The sequence below is a fragment of the Oncorhynchus kisutch genome, linkage group LG8 (genome assembly GCF_002021735.2).
Source record: "Oncorhynchus kisutch isolate 150728-3 linkage group LG8, Okis_V2, whole genome shotgun sequence".
Classification (NCBI taxonomy): domain Eukaryota; kingdom Metazoa; phylum Chordata; class Actinopteri; order Salmoniformes; family Salmonidae; genus Oncorhynchus; species Oncorhynchus kisutch.
The window spans coordinates 37,305,921-37,324,335 of NC_034181.2; the positions used below are offsets into that span (position 1 = coordinate 37,305,921).

At 43.3% G+C, this 18,415-nt stretch overlaps 1 non-coding gene across 1 annotated transcript; it reads right to left on the bottom strand.

The window, feature by feature from the left end:
* Nucleotides 1-234: 234 nt before the first annotated feature.
* On the bottom strand, nucleotides 235-287 carry LOC116374899 (U7 small nuclear RNA). Its single transcript, XR_004210925.1, has one exon. It is a non-coding gene; the product is annotated as a U7 small nuclear RNA (small nuclear RNA).
* Between the last annotated feature and the right edge of the window lie 18,128 nt (nucleotides 288-18,415).

Consider the following 18,415-nt stretch of genomic DNA (forward strand, 5'->3'; position numbering starts at 1 on the left):
GTGCTCTTGCAGTCTTTGCAGGATGGCCAGTCCTAGGGAGAGTAGCAACAGTGCTGAAATTTCTCCATTTATAGTATAAATACTGTAGTAAAAAAATAGTACTATATACTACAGTAATTACTGTAGTGTTTTTGCGGACTGTAGTACACTGTAGAATTTACTGTAGTGTTTTGGGGGACATTACTGTAGTATTTACTAAAGGGTTTTTGTTTTATTATCTTTGACATAGAAGTGGGGGGCTTTCTCCTTGAGGAAACCTACTGGAGAAATACTAAATGAGCACATTTTCCTTAACCTGTAGGTAGGTAGGTAGGTAGGTATTGTAGGTAGGTAGGACTGGGGTCTGAACGGAGAGTTCAGAGCTTCTGCTCTTTTCTTCTAACCTGTAGGAAACAAACTATATGGTCTATACTTGGCATGTAGTTTTCTCACTTATGGGTGGCGCAAATTGGGATGTAGTGGAGGGGAATGGGCAGGGTATATGCAAATTAAATACTGTAGTATTTACTATAGTTAAAAAAAATGGAGGACTTTTGTTGTTGTGGACTATATTAATAATGTATTATTTACTATAGTATTCTACAGTATACTACAAAATTATTTACAAAGTACTACACACTATCAAGGGATACTACAGTGTGTAGCATAGTACAGTTTACTCCAGAATTATATAGTATTTTATAGTAAACTAGTATTTTTTATATGTGGGTAACTACTGTCCCAGGCATTGCAGACTTGGGCTGAATCCATCTGGGTTTCTCTGGTTTCCTGGAATGTGATAGGTTCACTGTTCACAGCCAATTGGTTCACCTTTGTGGTGGACTTTATGAAGTCAATGTCATTAGGGAACAGAAAAGCATCTCCCTAGCCTAGATTAGTGATGCAGAACGGTACAATTGATCTCTGAGAGTTGCCAATGGCTGCCCACCACTGCTGGACCTCAAATAATGGTTTGACCTAGAAATAGGCAATTCTGCCATTTACACATGCTTTTATCACATGTTGGAGCAGCTGAGCCGTTTATCAGAACAGTTGCTGCAGTAAGGGTATTCAGACATTCTTGACAAAGCAATGAAACATTGAGCTGATTTTGCCAGACAGAATTGCTATTAGCCTATCTTTCGCTATTATGGCCTTGAGGGAGACAACACTGCTCACTGTGCAGGTGGCTGTGATGTTCTGGGTGGTCTGTACGTTTCCAAGCATTGGCTCTGGCTATGAGCTCCAGGATACCATCCACGCTCTGAAAGAGGAGAATGTCCACCTTCACCACCGTCTGGAGAATCTCACCCGCGCTCTCCGCGAACTGAAGCATCTGCTCTTGGATCACTCAAGAGGTGAGCACTTTAACTTAACAAACTACATGATTGTACAGTAGGTGTGTTGTTCCCACATGTAATATTATGTTCCAATTCAATTCCATTCCACACAGACACTGGAGGACAGCATAAAAGTGATTCACTGCATACCTGGAATGAATGGACACAACATGGTAAGATCATATTTGCAGGATACAAAAATAATTATATGTATTCACTACTACATCTGTACCAATCTCCTCAATCTTCCTGGTTTTCCAGGTATCAGTCCTGAGACACGTCACACGTTGGAGCAGGCTTTCTGCTGGCCTGATCTCCACGGAGCTGCCAGTCCTATCTTCAAAATACCTGCGCTCTTCATTTTTACTCCAATCGTTGTCTGGCTGAGCCCTCTGCTTTTCTGACTTCTGAACTCGAGAATAAATAAATCACTATTTGTCACGAACCTTGCCGAAGACGGTGCCTCTTCCTGTTCTGGCGGGGCTCGGCGGTCTTCGTCGCCGGCCTATTAGCTGCCATCGATTTCCTTTCCGTTTGTTTTTGGTTATTGGGTAATTGGGTAGACCTGATTTGTATTAGGGTATGTTTGTAGGGTATTTAAGGGCACTAGGCACACTGGGTATTTGTGCGGGCTTGTTTGTGTTACTCTGTGTTTGATGGTGTGAGTTATTCGTACATTTATTCTCCGGACTATTTTTGTCCTGTTGTTTGGACCGGCAACTTATTATACGCCCTGTGTGTTGGCGTGACTGTTTTGTTGCACTGGGGAATACATTTGAAGGAAAGACTGAACCCTGCTCTCTGCGCCTGATTCCACGCACCACCACTCCTAGTTGATCGTAACACTATTGTTTAAGCCTGGTCCCAGATCTGTTTGTGCTGTCTCACCAACTCGGCCAACTCCTATGGTCCTTTTCACACACATGACAATGACCAAAGGAGTATGCTAGACAGCACAAATAGATCTGGGACCAGGCTAACATTGTGTCTTCTAAAATGATAGCTAGGCATAATTGCACGTCCTGAGCATCACAATTCTTGCACCTGACCTGTAGCCTGTTTCTTTTGAATGTCATGCTTTTAACAAGGATCTGTTCCATATTACAGTTTGTTGTGATTTTCAATACAAACACTGAATTTAACTGTGGCTGTAAAACTTACCATTACAATAATAATAGCAACAACTGAAGACCTTCATCCCTTGGTACTTAAATAAACCATTAAAAACCTGTCAAATCAAAACATCTAGCTAGTTTGCAGATCTGGCCCCGAGAGACACTGCAGTGAGTAGGTATACTTTGAATTAATTTATTGTTAGACATATTTGAATAAAAAGTAATTTAAAGCTGATGGTTTGTGTACCAATCAATATATTTATGTAGTAAAAGTACTGCATGTTTTTGTAGGGTAAGTTATTGCTCAGTAGTGTCTGCCTGCTGGTCCACATGGCTTGATTAGAGAGCCGAGAGCTGAGGGTTTGAATGACACCACTGGACACACCCCACCCTGTCAATGTCGAGGAAAGTCCCTTCATCGCTCACATTATCTCACAACAAGCCCTCTCACTGGGAAGGTACATCAATGCATTAAAAAAACAAGACAAACAAAGCTTGTATAATCTTTGTTTTACTGTGGTTGTTGGTAAATGCATTTACATTACCGTGCAATTCACAGAATACATATTCCTAGCTCTGGAGACAATTTGGTCTCAATAAATCAATGACTCATCTTAGTACATTGCATTTCAATTACATTATTATTGCATTATTGAGGCTTCTGAGTAGAGTTATATTTACAATTAACCAATGACCACATCCCCCCCCCCCCCCCCCCACCCATTTACATTTTATTTCAACTTTATCACATCAGCAACAAATGTAAATGCTTAGCGTCTAGGCAGGTATCGAGTTGCACACCTCCTTTGGTGAATTTCTGTGTTTGATGTCCAGACCTGACAATATCACGTGCCAACTAAATGAGTCTTTGTCCGGTTAATTAAAATCACCCTCCTTGCATAGATTATACATCGGGCCTATTTGTACTTTAATTTCCATTTTATTGCGCTGAATTGATTGGGGAAAATAAGTCCATTTACATTTGCAAAGACTTAGTAAAGGTCGACAGAGGTGAGGCTATGTGCGGATAATAGCCATGCCTTTGGATGTGCTAAACAGTGCTACTATGGCCTCAATTCCATGAAGATGAGACCATAATGTTTAGCCTTATCTGCTTTTCTCCCTAACATGGGAAGAAGAAAACTGCTTCTCCGTTTATGCTTACATTGATGCGTCCTCAACCTTAATTGACAACCAGATTTCATTGGTTCAGTCAAGGCAATCACAATCACCTTATTTTCTATGCACATAGGATATGTGTCTCATCAACATCTTACATGACACAATGGTGTTGTTATCAATTGTTTGATAAAGTGTTCATTTCTGTTTCTCCTTATCTACGACAGCACATTATTTCCAATGACAAAAACTGGCACAATACTGGTTTAGTGTTGCCTTGCAGTCATTCTCATTAGCCTCGTTTAAGGCAGAAAAGTCCAGACAGCAATTTCCATGATGCACAGTCCATTAACAGATCCACTTCTATAGATTGAAAGCTATCATAGAACTGCTGGTTTTAGTCACTCAGGCACAGGCAACTCTTTTGAGTTGTTACAGGACATTTACAATTCTGTCTTCATACTGTGTGTCCTATATTGTTCATTGATAGTACTTTCAAATTGTGCATTTTGGTATATTAACTAACTCAAACACGTTCATCATTCGTAGTGTTGAAAAGCTACCAGTAGTTTACCAAAGTTACCCGAATCTTCAGTAATTTAGGTAATTAACAGAAAATCTATGGCAATCTATCGTAACTTTGGTCATTTATCTTTGAATAACTTTACAAAATTCTAGTAGAATGAAAAAGCATCTAATCAACAATGGCATTATTTTTTTATTAACTCTACAACTCTTCCAACTATTGACTTTTTTCATAACTGCCACCAGTTTGATGCCGAAACAATAACAATAAAGGATATTTCATTCTGAAACCCTCATATTAAACACCAATGGTATTCACTAAGTTGATGGTTTGTATTTAAGATCATGTTTTACAGCTTTGTCATTCATTATTTTATTTTTTAAATCATCTTATTTAATGATTTCATATATCGTACATGTGATAAAGCCACATAGAGGGCCAGAGATAATTACAGACACCTGTGGTCATCTGAAGTACCCAAAAGGTCCACTAGATGTCTTGTGATAGGTTACATAAAATCCTTGAGATATTCCTAAATTCTGATCGTTTACTGGAAAATGTCAACAATTGTCAGTAATATACCCTCACTTTGCAACCCTAACCATTAGTGATATTTAATATGAATTTTCATTATCTGTACATAACTTTTTTCACAACGCAGTGCTCCTTCACCTGGAAAAACAATAGAAACATAATACTTTGTATTGTATTAGGATAATAAGCTTGTTATAGTACTGTTGGAAGTGGCTATGAATGGATTATGCTCTGCTCTGCTCCACTTTGTGTGTGTGTGCGTGTGTGTGCGCGTATCTGATGCGTGCATGTGAGCGTGGCTTGTCCTTTCCACCTGAAACCTAAGCATATGCAGCGGACGAACGGAGGGTCTGCATGGACCAGAGAGAGCTGGAGAGATCTACTGGCTGAAGGTACAGTGTCTTACTTTATACACCATGATACTGTGTTTCATCATTCTATAACTTGCAAATAAAGAGCCTAAGCAAAGGTTGTCTTGTAATTTTAGCAATTTTGCTACAATAGGAAACGTTTACATGCATTCTGCATTTCATGCCGTCATTTGTTTGAATAGTAGTTTTTAGCAATAGTTCTAGTTCCAGTTACAATAGTGCTCCAATAGTGCTAGTTCCAGTTACAATAGTGCCCCGATAGTTCTAGTTCCAGTTACAATAGTGCTCCAATAGTGCTAGTTCCAGTTACAATAGTACCCCGATAGTTCTAGTTCCAGTTACAATAGTGCTCCAATAGTGCTAGTTCCAGTTACAATAGTGCCCCGATAGTTCTAGGTCCAGTTACAATAGTGCTCCAATAGTGCTAGTTCCAGTTCCAATAGTGCTCCAATAGTGCCAGTTCCAGTTCCAATAGTGCTCCAATAGTGCTAGTTCCAGTTCCAATAGTGCTCCAATAGTGTTTGTTCCAGTTCCAATAGTGCTCCAATAGTGCTAGTTCCAGTTCCAATAGTGCTAGTTCCAGTTCCAATAGTGCTCCAATAGTACTAGTTCCAGTTACAATAGTGCTCCAATAGTGCTAGAATAGTGCTAGTTCCAGTTACAATAGTGCTCCAATAGTGCTAGTTCCAGTTACAATAGTGCTCCAATAGTGCTCCAATAGTGCTAGTTCCAGTTACAATAGTGCTCCAATAGTGTTAGTTTCACTTACAATAGTGCTCCAATAGTGATAGAATAGTGCTAGTTCCAGTTCCAATAGTGCTCCAATAGTACTAGCTCCAGTTCCAATAGTGCTCCAATAGTGCTAGAATAGTGCTAATTCCAGTTACAATAGTGCTCCAATAGTGTTAGTTCCAGTTCCAATAGTGCTCCAATAGTGTTAGTTCCAGTTCCAATAGTGTTCCAATAGTGCTAGTTCCAGTTACAATAGTGCTCCAATAGTGCTAGAATAGTGCTAGTTCCAGTTCCAATAGTGCTCCAATAGTGCTCCAATAGTGCTAGTTCCAGTTACAATAGTGCTCCAATAGTGTTCGTTTCACTTACAATAGTGCTCCAATAGTGATAGAATAGTGCTAGTTCCAGTTCCAATAGTGCTCCAATAGTACTAGCTCCAGTTCCAATAGTGCTCCAATAGTGCTAGAATAGTGCTAAGTCCAGTTACAATAGTGCTCCAATAGTGTTAGTTCCAGTTCCAATAGTGCTCCAATAGTGCTAGTTCCAGTTCAAATAGTGCTCCATTAGTGCCAGTTCCAGTTCCAATAATGCTCCAACAGTGCTAGTTCCAGTTCCAATAGTGCTCCAATAGTGCCAGTTCCAGTTCCAATAGTGCTAGTTCCAGTTCCAATAGTGCTCCAATAGTGCTAGTTCCAGTTCCAATAGTGCTAGTTCCAGTTCCAATAGTGTTCCAATAGTGCTAGTTCTAGTTACAATAGTGCTCCAATAGTGTTAGTTTAACTTACAATAGTGCTCCAATAGTGATAGAATAGTGCTAGTTCCAGTTACAATAGTGCTCAAATAGTGGTAGTTTCACTTACAATAGTGCTCCAATAGTGTTAGTTCCAGTTACAATAGTGCTCCAATAGTGTTAGTTTCACTTACAAGAGTGCTCCAATAGTGCTAGAATAGTGCTAGTTCCAGTTACAATAGTGCTCCAATAGTGTTAGTTTCACTTACAATAGTGTTCCAATAGTGTTAGTTTCACTTACAATAGTGCTCCAATAGTGCTAGTTGCAGTAACCTTCAAATATATTGTAATATTACAGTGGGTGTGCGCTTCTGGTAATTAAGTTTCATATCAATTTGTAAATGTTGCAGTGGCCTTTTACAATAACTAACATTGATTTCATGTATCTTTGTATGTTTACATCATTACACATAAATAATGTAATTTCAGAAACAAATTGATAGCATTTTGATACTTTAGGAGCCTGTCTCATTGGAGTATTATTATTTATTTTTTGTACAAAAGCTGCTGACAAATAACACATGTCTGTAAAGGCAAAATATCTGAAAACAAAAAAAAACAAAGAATCAGACAGAGAATACACAGATGTAGGATGTTATTTTGATCACCCTGTTACAGGGGGGAACGTTTAAAACTAGTGGTGTAGTTGAGGTTTAAAAAGCCTTCTGAAGTTTGTAATTTCCACTGTGGAATAAAAAATATCCATGAACCACATTTTCTGTTGCTGCTGTAGCAAACTGGCTCAATTTAAGATCCTACATCTGTAAGTGCTTGAGTGAGAGATGAAGTCAAATCTGAATGACTTGCTAAACTGGTAAACTAGGTAAATGGCCTGTTAGGTTAAAGAAAACACACACCCCCAGGCTCTCAGCAGATAGCTGTTAGTGTGCCCACCTGCTGGCTTGCTACCCACGCCAGATGAGTCCAGGCCCTAAAGTGCCCATTCACATGACCACTAGTAGGTACTTCCACTGCCAGTTGGAGGCCATGGCCATGGGACCACTTTCACTATCACAGTTCTTAAGTAATCTGTGTTCTTTCTGCCTGCAGTTTTACACTGACATTTGTGTCAAATGTTCAGGCGTTTACTTCAAATATTTACGTTGAATGGAAATTGAAGTGTATGCTTTCAGTTGTCTGAGGTGACTTTTTTATGTTAATTTTGTTGTTTCGTGTTATACAGATATTCCGTGAAGGAGTAGATGACCATTGATACAATCTGAGGTGAATTTATCATTCAATTATTGTGATTTGAACTATTTCCACATAGTTTCACTATAGCTGCTCACGCCACTGAGAAAAACATACTTCAGACATCTCCTTACCCCATGCAATATGAACCTATACCCTAACCCTGCATCACAGCAGAGTAAATGCAGTGCCTTTTTTGTTGTTGTCAATTTATCATTATCACATGTAACTAATCTACTTTTATATGCATATCCAGCATGAGGATTTTAAAGCTTCTTGAGATAAAATACACTACATTCCCCCTCTTCAATCCTGTAATGTTTACAAGCATGAAACACACACCTCTATGAGCACAAGCTGTGTCGCATTACATAGTGATTCTGTCCTTACATGGCCAAGTTGAGCTTAGCATGAGCATGAAAGCCCATATGATCAGACAGGCAGCTTTCTTACAGGGGGGCTGATGATAACTGATCTTCACAGTACAAAGCTCTGCAGGCCTTTTCATGTCACCTACATTGAGTGGAGGGGATGCTGCTGCTGAGCTGCAGGATAAAGTGGCTGGCCCATTGAAGAGAGTAAAGAGGCCAGTAGCAGACAATGCTCCACTGCCATTGCGGTGCCACTGAAATACACAACCAAAATAGGAATTAGAGAGAGAGAGAGAGAGCACAAGAGAGAGAGAGAGATCTAGTGAGAGAGTGCTAGAGAGAGAGAGAGAGATCTAGTGAGAGAGCGAGCTAGAGAAAGAGAGAGATAGATAGATAGATAGATAGATAGATAGAGAGAGAAATAGAGAGAGAGAGAGAGCGAGAGAGAGAGAGAAAAGTGAGAGAGAGAGAGAAAGAGAGATGGGGAGAGAGATGGGGGAGTGGTGCTAAGTGAGCTCTTTCATATATTGCATGGAGCATTTAGAAAATGCATGCACACATACACATGCACAAGAGAACTGCAGCAGTGCAACAAGATTGGCAACCCCTTTGGATGCAAAATAATACTAGGAATGTTATTAGTTACACACTATAATAAATCCACAATCAGACAAATAATTGCAAACAACATAGGGAAAATGTGAAATAATGGTCAAACAATCAAGCTACCTTTTTCAAGTCTACTCATATAATCTCTGATTCAACGCATAAAATGAATATGATATGTGATTGTCGCACTGTTTTTCAGGACACACGCACTGCTGTTCCCATGGACAAGCCTCTCTGGACTTCAGCGTCAGGTGGAGCCCTGCAGTAGGATGCTGGGGTCTATGTCTGTCTGTGGTCCCCCTGCTGTGGCCTCTCACCTTTGGCTGCTCATTTTCTCCAGCTCTCTTCACAGTCAACCAGCCCTGTCTGACCTTGGTGAGTGAGAGGCAAACCGAATACAGAATACAGTGAATACAGTGCTTTCGCCTTTGTTGCTGTTATTGCAGTTTGATGTCAAAGAGTGGAGCCAAATTTGGTCATGCAAATGCTGTTGACAAATTATTGCACACTTATTGTATAGACTGGTTGCTGCACAATGATTGCATAATACTGGTGATTATTTTTTGGGGGGTCAAATCATTAATCACATTTACAGAACAGACTATACATTTTCATGAGCGATATAGGACCACACTTTATGACCTGCAACACTAATACTACGAGTTATTTGTGTATCAATGAAATGCTGATACTGTCATGATTTCTGCTATGATCGAGACTAGTTTTCTAAATAGTCCCCATGCTAATTTCCAGACCTCATGTATACATGTGACAAAAGGCCTGAAAAAAAAACCCTGCTCCAGCTTCATCTGTCTCCTAGCAACACGCAGCTTCACAAACACTGTTATCTGATTATCAAGGTTCTCAGATAAATTGACAGTTTGGGAACCTTCAATCATTAGATCTTTTGTAAATTCATATATGAATGTGAATCATCTTCTGTTGTTTTATTCTGTAGAGTAATAACAAAAAAAAATACTCACTTTCACTGGCTACTTCACTGTCAATGATTGCAGCTAATGTTTACTAAGTAAAGTATTCATATTACATACAGCATCTAGCCATTTGGGTGCCTAACTGGTGCATTAATCAGCTCTGTGTCCTTTCACACGACAAGTTACTGACAAGCAGAGACTGACTGGGTCTCATGTGTTACTTAACCTACAGTATAGGATCTTAGCTTTTAGCCGGTTGGTATCTTGAGGATTAGACACTGCCTGGAATGCAGTTTTACCAATCAGCATTCAGGATTAGACTCTGATTAGTGAAGCCTCAGAATTAGTATGTCAATTTGCTGCCTGTTCGCTCTCTCTCTCTCTCTCTCTCTCTCTCTCTGGTTTGTGCCTCACACTTCTGTCTGTGGTCAGTGTTCTCCACCCGTCCAGAGGATAGTGCTGGTGTGCTGGGTGCTCCCCTCACACTACATTGTGCAGTGGCTTACTCCAGCAGCCAGGGGGCACTGCCTGTTCGATGGGAAAGGGCCAGCGGAGAGGCAGCAGCACTGAGTCCTGGTCCTGACAAAGGGATCCACCAAGTGGCCAACGGATCTCTGTTCTTCCTCCAGCTGAGAGAGGGGGACCTGGGGAGATATGTCTGTAGTGCAGGCATTGGAGACAAACACATCAGGACTGTTGTCCAAGTGATGGAAGCTGGTTTGTTGGCCTTCTCACCTCTTGTGCATGCCTCTGCTGAAGCAATACAATGCATTTACATTAGCTTTAGTACACAGAATATATTTGGCTTGTATGTGATGTCTGTTTCAGAAATGAGAAAAGCATAGATACATTTAATCCTTTGTTTGACACTGTGTGTGTAGAGCTGGAGGCAGTGTTCTTTAGTCCTCAGTCTCAGACGGTCAGTGAGGGTCAGGCAGTGTTCCTCCAGTGTGTCTCAGGGAACAGCTCACCCCCTGCACACATCACCTGGCTCAAAGACAACACACTCTTCACCAAAGGCACTCAGATGCAGGTATTGAATGCATTAGTCTGTGCATGGATTTGATTGCATGTATTTTTTGTGTCTTTGTATATTTGGATATTTGATTGTGTGTGGCTGTGTGTATGTCTAAATGCACACTATGTTACTCCAGGGCCAATATGGAGGGGGTAATCAGAGGAAGACCTCAGGCACTCTGCACCTCTCTAATGTCTTAATAGAGGACGAAGGGGAATACGTATGTGTCACACACAACGCCTTAGTGAACAGCAGCCTGGAGAGCAAAGCAGCTACACTCACTGTACAAGGTGAGACAATGCACAGCCTCTTCCCTACTCCCTGCTTACCCCCTCTCTCTGCCCTGTCTTCTTAGAACAGCATGAATGACAGAACTAGAGTTGTTGCCAGTCTTTTTCTGTTTTAGCCAGCTCCTGTATCAATCTACACTGCCTTCAGAAAGTATTCAGACCCCTTGACTCATTCCACATTTTATTGTGTTACAGCCTGAATTAAAAATAGATGATATAGATTTTGTTCTCACCCATCTACACTCAATACCCCATAACGACAAAGTGAAAACATGTTTTAATATCTAGTCTACTAAACTATATGGAAATGTTTTAAGAAGGTCATACCTAGGACCATTTAACTATTTGATTCTGAATTCTGAAGTTTAAAAAAAAAGATACACTTTTTGGGGGGGATAAACAATTGTTTTTGGCCTTACTGCTATTAGCCCATACAAAAGCAAGGAACAACAGATAGTCCCAAAAACAAATCAAATGGAAGTTTGTTCTGAAGAGGCTGTCCTATATCTTAGAGATATAAGAATGATCAGGAAACATTTGTTTTCGTTTTTTTCTTGTGTAATTAACCCCGTATTTTTAGCACTGAACAGTCTCCATGTACATATACTTCCATACATTTTTTCAACTGGTACCGGGGGACCTTCAGATGAGTCTTGTGAGGCCTGTGGCAAAACAACCGACATGTACGTGTTTGTGAGTCTCAGAGGGGTCATAGTGTGCAGCCCAAATTGTTCGGACTCTACAGACAGAAGTTGGCAGATCAGCGGTACCGACGTCAGACGAGTCCCAAGACCCTTGTGCTGGTCGGAGAACAAAACAGAGAACCCCATCGTGTTCGGGATAGTCTCATATTTTCATAGAGTGGTAATTTGTAGACCAGAATACTTTGTAGGCTAAACCGTTTGGAGGCTACAGGGAATTTCTGTGAGAAGACCGATTTTCGGGATGTCTCATGGTCAAATCAAATTGTATTGGTCACATGCACATATTTAGCAGATGTTATTGCGTGTGTAGTGAAATGCTTGTAATAAAGTATGTAAACATAGGGCAGTGTGCAGTGCAATAGTGACTGCATTGTCTGTGGATATATTGGGGCTGTAAGCAAATTGAGGTGGGTCTAGGATATCAGGTAAGGTGTAGGTGATATGATCCTTAACTAGCCTCTCAAAGCACTTCATGATGATACAAAAGTATGTAAACATTATTAAAGTGACTAGTGTTCCATTATTAAAATAACCAGCTTTGATGCACCAGGCCGTGGCTCGGGTGGTTGATGTCCTTGATGATCCTTTTGGCCTGCCTGTTGCGCCTTCTTCACCACACTGTCAGTGTGGGTGGGTCATTTCAGATCGTCAGTGATGTGTACTCCGAGGAACGTGAAGCTTTCCACCTTCTCCGCTGCGTTCCCATCAATGTGGATCGGTGCGTGCTCCCTCTGCTTATTCCTGAAGTCCACGATCAGCTCCTTCATTTTCTTGATGTTGAGGGAGAGGTTATTTCCCTGGCACCACACTCCCAGGTCCCTCACCTCCTCCCTGTAGGGTGTCTCGTCATTGTTGGTAATCAGGCCTACTATGGTTGTGTCGTCTGCAAACTTGATGATTGAGTTGGAGGCGTGTGTGTCCACGCAGTCATGGGTGAACAAAGAGTATAGGAGGGGGCTGAGTACGCACCCTTGTGGGGCCCTGTGTTGTGGATCAGTGAAGTGGAGGTGTTGTTTCCTACCTTTACCACCTGGGGGCGGCCCGTCAGAATGTCCAGGACCCAGTTGTACAGGGCGGGGTTCAGACCCAGGGCCCTGAGCTTGATGATGAGCTTGGAGGGATACTATGGTGTTGAAGACTGAGCTAAAGTCAAAGAACAGCATTCTTATATAGGTATTCCCCTTGGCCAGGTGGGATAGGGCAGTGTGCAGTGCAATAGTGACTGCATTGTCTGTGGATATATTGGGGCTGTAAGCAAATTGAGGTGGGTCTAGGATATCAGGTAAGGTGTAGGTGATATGATCCTTAACTAGCCTCTCAAAGCACTTCATGATGACATTTAGTTCAGTTACCTTTGCTTTCTTGGGTACAGGAACAATGGTGGACATCAACTATAAATACCTAGGTGTCCGGCTAGACTGTAAACTCTCCTTCCAGACTCATATTAAACATCTACAATCCAAAATCAAATCTAGAATCGGCTTTCTATTTCGCAACAAAGCCTCCTTCACTCACGCCGCCAAACTTACCCTAGTAAAACTGACTATCCTACCAATCTGTCCGTTTTTGTTACCAAATCACCGTATACCACCCACCACTGCGACCTGTATGCTCTAGTCGGCTGGTCCTCGCTACATATTCGTCGCCAGACCCACTGGCTCCAGGTCCTCTATAAGTCTATGCTAGGTGAAGCTCCGCCTTATCTCAGTTCACTGGTCACGATAACAACCCCCACCCTTAGCTCAGGTGTATCTCACTGATCATCCCCAAACACCTCATTTGGCCGCCTTTCCTTCCAGTTCTCTGCTTCCAGTGACTGGAACAAATTGCAAAAATCTCTGAAGTTGGAGACTTTTATTTCCCTCACCAACTTTAAACATCAACTATCTGAGCAGCTAACCGATCACTGCAGCTGTGCATAGTCCATCTGTAAATAGCCCACCCAATCTACCTACCTCATCCCCATACTGATTTTATTTGATTTACTTTTCTGCTCTTTTGCACACCAGTATCTCTACTTGCACATCATCATCTGCTCATTTATCACTCCAGTGTTAGTCTGCTAAATTGTAACTATTCGCTCCTATGGCCTATTTATTGCCTACCTCCTCCTGCTTTTGCACACACTCTATATAGACTTTCTTTTCTCTACTGTGTCATTGACTTGTTTGTGTTATTGGCTTGTTTATTGTTTACTCCATGCGTAACTCTGTGTTGTTGTCTGTGTCACACTGCTTTGCTTTATCTTGGCCAGGTCGCAGTTGCAAATGAGAACTTGTTCTCAACTAGCCTACCTGGTTAATAAAGGTGAAATAAAAATCTTGAAGCAAGTGGGGACAGCAGACTGGGATAGGGAGAGATTGAATATGTCCGTAAACACTCCAGCCCGCTGGTCTGCGCATGCTCTGAGGACGTGGCTATGGAAACCTTCTGGGGCGGCAGCCTTGCGAGGGTTAACATGCTGGCAAACACCGCTCTTGCTCTGTCACCTTTCCCTGCAGATGGGGAGTGCAATATCGGCAGATGTGGAGGATTGAGACAAACATATCTCTAGCTTAAACTGACATGGGAATGGTTTTATTATGCTAATTTGATTTCCATGGGGGCGTGGACATCGACTCTAGTCTTTTTTTTCCCCATTGGCCTCATGGGGAAATACCTGAGCGTTTTCCTTCCTCTCCGGCAACTGAGTTAGGAAGGACGCCAGTGTCTTTGTAGTGACTGGGTGTATTGATGCACCGCCCAAAGTGTAATTGATCATTTTACCATGCTCAAAGCCATATTACATTTTTTTACCCATCTACCAATAGGTGCCCTTCTTCATATGGCATTCAAAAAACTCCCTGGTCTTTGTGGTTGAATCTGTGATATTCACTGCTTGAGTGGGGTACAGAGATGAAGTAGTAATTCATAAATCACGTTAAAGAGTATTATTGCACACATAGTCCATTCAACTTATTATGTGGCTTGCTAAGCGCATTTTTACTCCAGAAGTTTTTACTCCAGAAGTTATTTAGGCTTGAATACTTATTGGCTCAAGACATTTCAGCTTTTCATTTTCAATTAATTTGTGAAAATGTCTAAAAACAGAATTCCACGTTGACATTGTAGGGTATTGTGTGTAGGCTGTAACACAACAACGTGTGGAACAAGTCAAGGTGTTAATAATTTCCAAAGGCACTGTATATCTGCTGTACTGCTGTACTGCTGTACTCTGCTGTACTGCTGTACTGCTGTACTCTGCTGTACTGCGTGGCGAAGCACAACACCAACTCCATCTTCAAGTTGACACCACAGTTGTAGTCCTCATCACTGACAAGGAGTCCGCCTACAGGGAGGAGGTCAGAGACCTGACAGTGTGAGGCCAAAACAACAACTTCTGCCTCAATGTCAGCGAAACAAAGGAGTTGATTGTCGACTTCAGGAAGCAGGGAGGAGGACATGCCTCGATCAACATCGACAAGGCTGTAGTGGAAAGAGTCAGCAGCTTCAGGTTCTTCGGCGTCCATATCACAGAGAAGATCACATGGACTGACAACACCACAGCCCTGGTTAAGAATGCGCAACAGCACCTCTACTTTCTCCTACAGCTCTCCAAATTCTACCTCAGCATCATCGAGAGCTTCCTGACCGGCTGCATCACAGGCCTGTTACGGAAACTGCTCTGTTCAGCCCTTCAGCAGGTGGTAAAGACAGCCCAGTACATCACTGGAGCCGTGCTCCCCACCATACAGGACATCAAAGGACCTCGCTCACCCCAGCCACGGACTATTCACTCTGTTACCGTCTGGCATATGGTACCAGAGCATCGGGTCCTGTACCTCCAGGCTCAGAGACAGTTTTTACCTACAAGCCATCAGACTACTGAACTCTTGAACATGGACTGACCGTCGGCACAACAACAGTCTCTTGCACTGACTCCCTGCACCTTAACCAGTTAAATGCAACTAAATGTAATTTATAATGTCATCTAAGTAATCCCCAAAAGTAATTATTTATCATGAGAGGGCCATAAACAATAACTAGTAATGCTGCATACTCAAAGAAAGATTAAAATCTCACCTTTTTGGAGAAAATGTTTATACATTGAGGTGTAGTCACTTTTTAGGACACTCAAGTCTTTTTAGGAAGCTCAAGTACACTGTAGAAATATGATACAAATATAAAATATTTTATATGATATATCTCCTATTCAGCTAAACTGTATGAATTGTCATGATTTCCACTGAAGTCGGTCCCTCTCCTTGTTCGGGCGATGTCCGGTGGTCGAAGTCACCAACCTTCTAGCCATCACTGATTCATTTTTCATTTTGGGTTTTGTCTTGTCTTCCTTCACACCTGGTTCCAATCCCATCAGATGTTGTATATTTAACCCCCTGTTTTCCCCTCATGTCCTTGTCGGAGATTGTTTTATTGTATGTTATGCGCAAGTCATGTGTCGGTGTGCGACAGGTTTTGTACCCACTTATATTATTTTTTGTATATTTTGGTTTTTGGAGTTTTATGACTCCATTTATACCATGTTCGTTTTCCTGCGCCTGACTTCCCTGCCACCGACACGCACCCATTACAGAATCTCCAACCATAACTATGGAGTCAGCAGGAGAGGGTATTGAGGTGGAGGAGCGCGTCCAGGAGCATGCAGTTATGCTCTACCATCTTGGCACCGCCATGGATCGCGTTGTCCAGAAAATGGACCGCTGGGAGAGACAGGGAGTTCTTCCAGCGCCTCCACCAGCACAATTGGGGTCTCCCCTGAGCGCCCCTTTCCCGCCTGAACCCAGTGGGATCCGTCTCTCCTTGCCACAGGAGTACGACAGGAGGGCTATGAACTGCCAGGGGTTCTTGTTGCAGTTAGACCTCTATCTGGCCACCGTCCACCCGGCTCCATCGGACCATGAGAGGGTGTCTGCCCTCGTCTCGTGCCTCACCGGGAGAGCCCCTGAGTGGGCCAATGCCGTGTGGAGAGAGGGAGATGCGGAGTTGGACCAGTTTGAGGAGTTCACCCGCCGTTTCTGGGCAGTCTTCGACCACCCACCAGAGGGTAGAGCGGCGGATGAGCTCCTCTACCATCTGAGGCAGAAGACGAGGAGCACCCAGGAGTTCGCCCTGGAGTTTAGGACCCTGGCTGCAGCCGCAGGATCGACCATTACAGCTGCAGTCTGCGCGAGGACATCCGTCGGGAGCTGGCCTGCAGAGACACCACTCTCAAGTTTGACCAGCTGTTGGACCTGTCCATCTGACTGGACAACCTTCTGGCTACTCGTGGACATTCAGATCGGGGTCTGGTGGTTCCATCCTCCCGCACTCCCTCTCAGATAACCATGGAGCTGGGAGGGGTGGTGTGCAGGAGGAGGGGGTTCACGCTCGTGTACCATCTGTGGCAGCAGAGGTCACACCGTCGGTCGGTGCCGGGTTGGTTCCTCTGGGAAGCAAGGCAGCAGGCAGGGCGCTCTGGCGTCACCCCAGGTAAGCCGGCACCACTCTCACCCAGAGCCCACTGTTGTTCATATGTTTGTGTCTGTCACGTTCCCTGAGTTTTCTCCGCATTCCCAGCATAAGGCGCTCGTCGATTCAGGCACAGCTGGGAATTTTATTGATAGAGCTTTAGCTTATAGTTTAGGGATCCCCATATTTCCCGTGGATGTGCCCCTCCCCATTCACGCCTTAGATAGTCGACCATTAGGGTCAGGGTTGATTAGGCAGGTCACCGCACCTTTGGGCATGGTGACGCAGGGGGGTCATACGGAGAGAATTAGTCTCTTCCTCATTGACTCTCCTGCGTTTCCCGTGGTGCTGGGTCTACCCTGGTTAGCTTGTCATAACCCCGGTTTCTTGGCCACAGAGGGCTCTCATGGGTGGTCGCGAGAGTGCTCAGGTAGGTGTTTAGGGGTTTCCGTTGGTGCTACAACGGTGGAGAGTCCAGACCAGGTTTCCACCGTGCGCATCCCCCTTGAATATGCCGTTTTGGCTCTCGCCTTCTCCAAAAAGAAGGCGACTCAATTACCACCTCATCGACGGGGCGATTGTGTGATTGACCTCCTGGTAGACGCTGCACTACCCAGGAGTCACATGTATCCCCTCTCACAGGCGAAGACGGAGGCTATGGAAACATATGTCTCCAAATCCCTCCATCAGGGGTACATTCGGTCCTCCACTTCACCCGCCTCCTTGAGTTTCTTTTTTGTGAAGAAGGAGGGGGGGGGTCTGCGCCATTGTATTGACTATCGGCGTCTGAATCAGATCACTGTGAGGTATAGTTACCCGCTACCTCTCATAGCCACAGCGATTGAGTCAATGCACGGGGCGCACTTCTTCACCAAACTAGATCTCAGGAGAGCTTACAACCTGGTGCGTAACCGAAAGAGAGACGATTGGAAGACGGCTTTCATTACCACCTCTGAGCACTATGAGTACCTCGTCATGCCGTACGGGTTGATGAATGCGCCATCAGTCTTCCAAGCCTTTGTAGACAAGATTTTCAGGGACCTGCACTGGCAGGATGTAGTGGTGTATATTGATGACATTTTGATATACTCCGCTACACGCGCTGAGCATGTGTCCCTGGTGAGCAGAGTGCTTGGATGCCTGTTGGTGCATGACCTGTACACCAAGGCTGAGAAATGCCTGTTTTTCTAACAGTCAGTCTCCTTCCTAGGGTATCGCAATTCCACTTCAGGGGTGGAGATGGAGAGTGACCGCATTGCAGCCGTGTGTAATTGGCCGACTCCCACCACGGTAAAGGAGGTGCAGCGGTTCTTAGGGTTTGCCAACTACTACCGGAGGTTTAT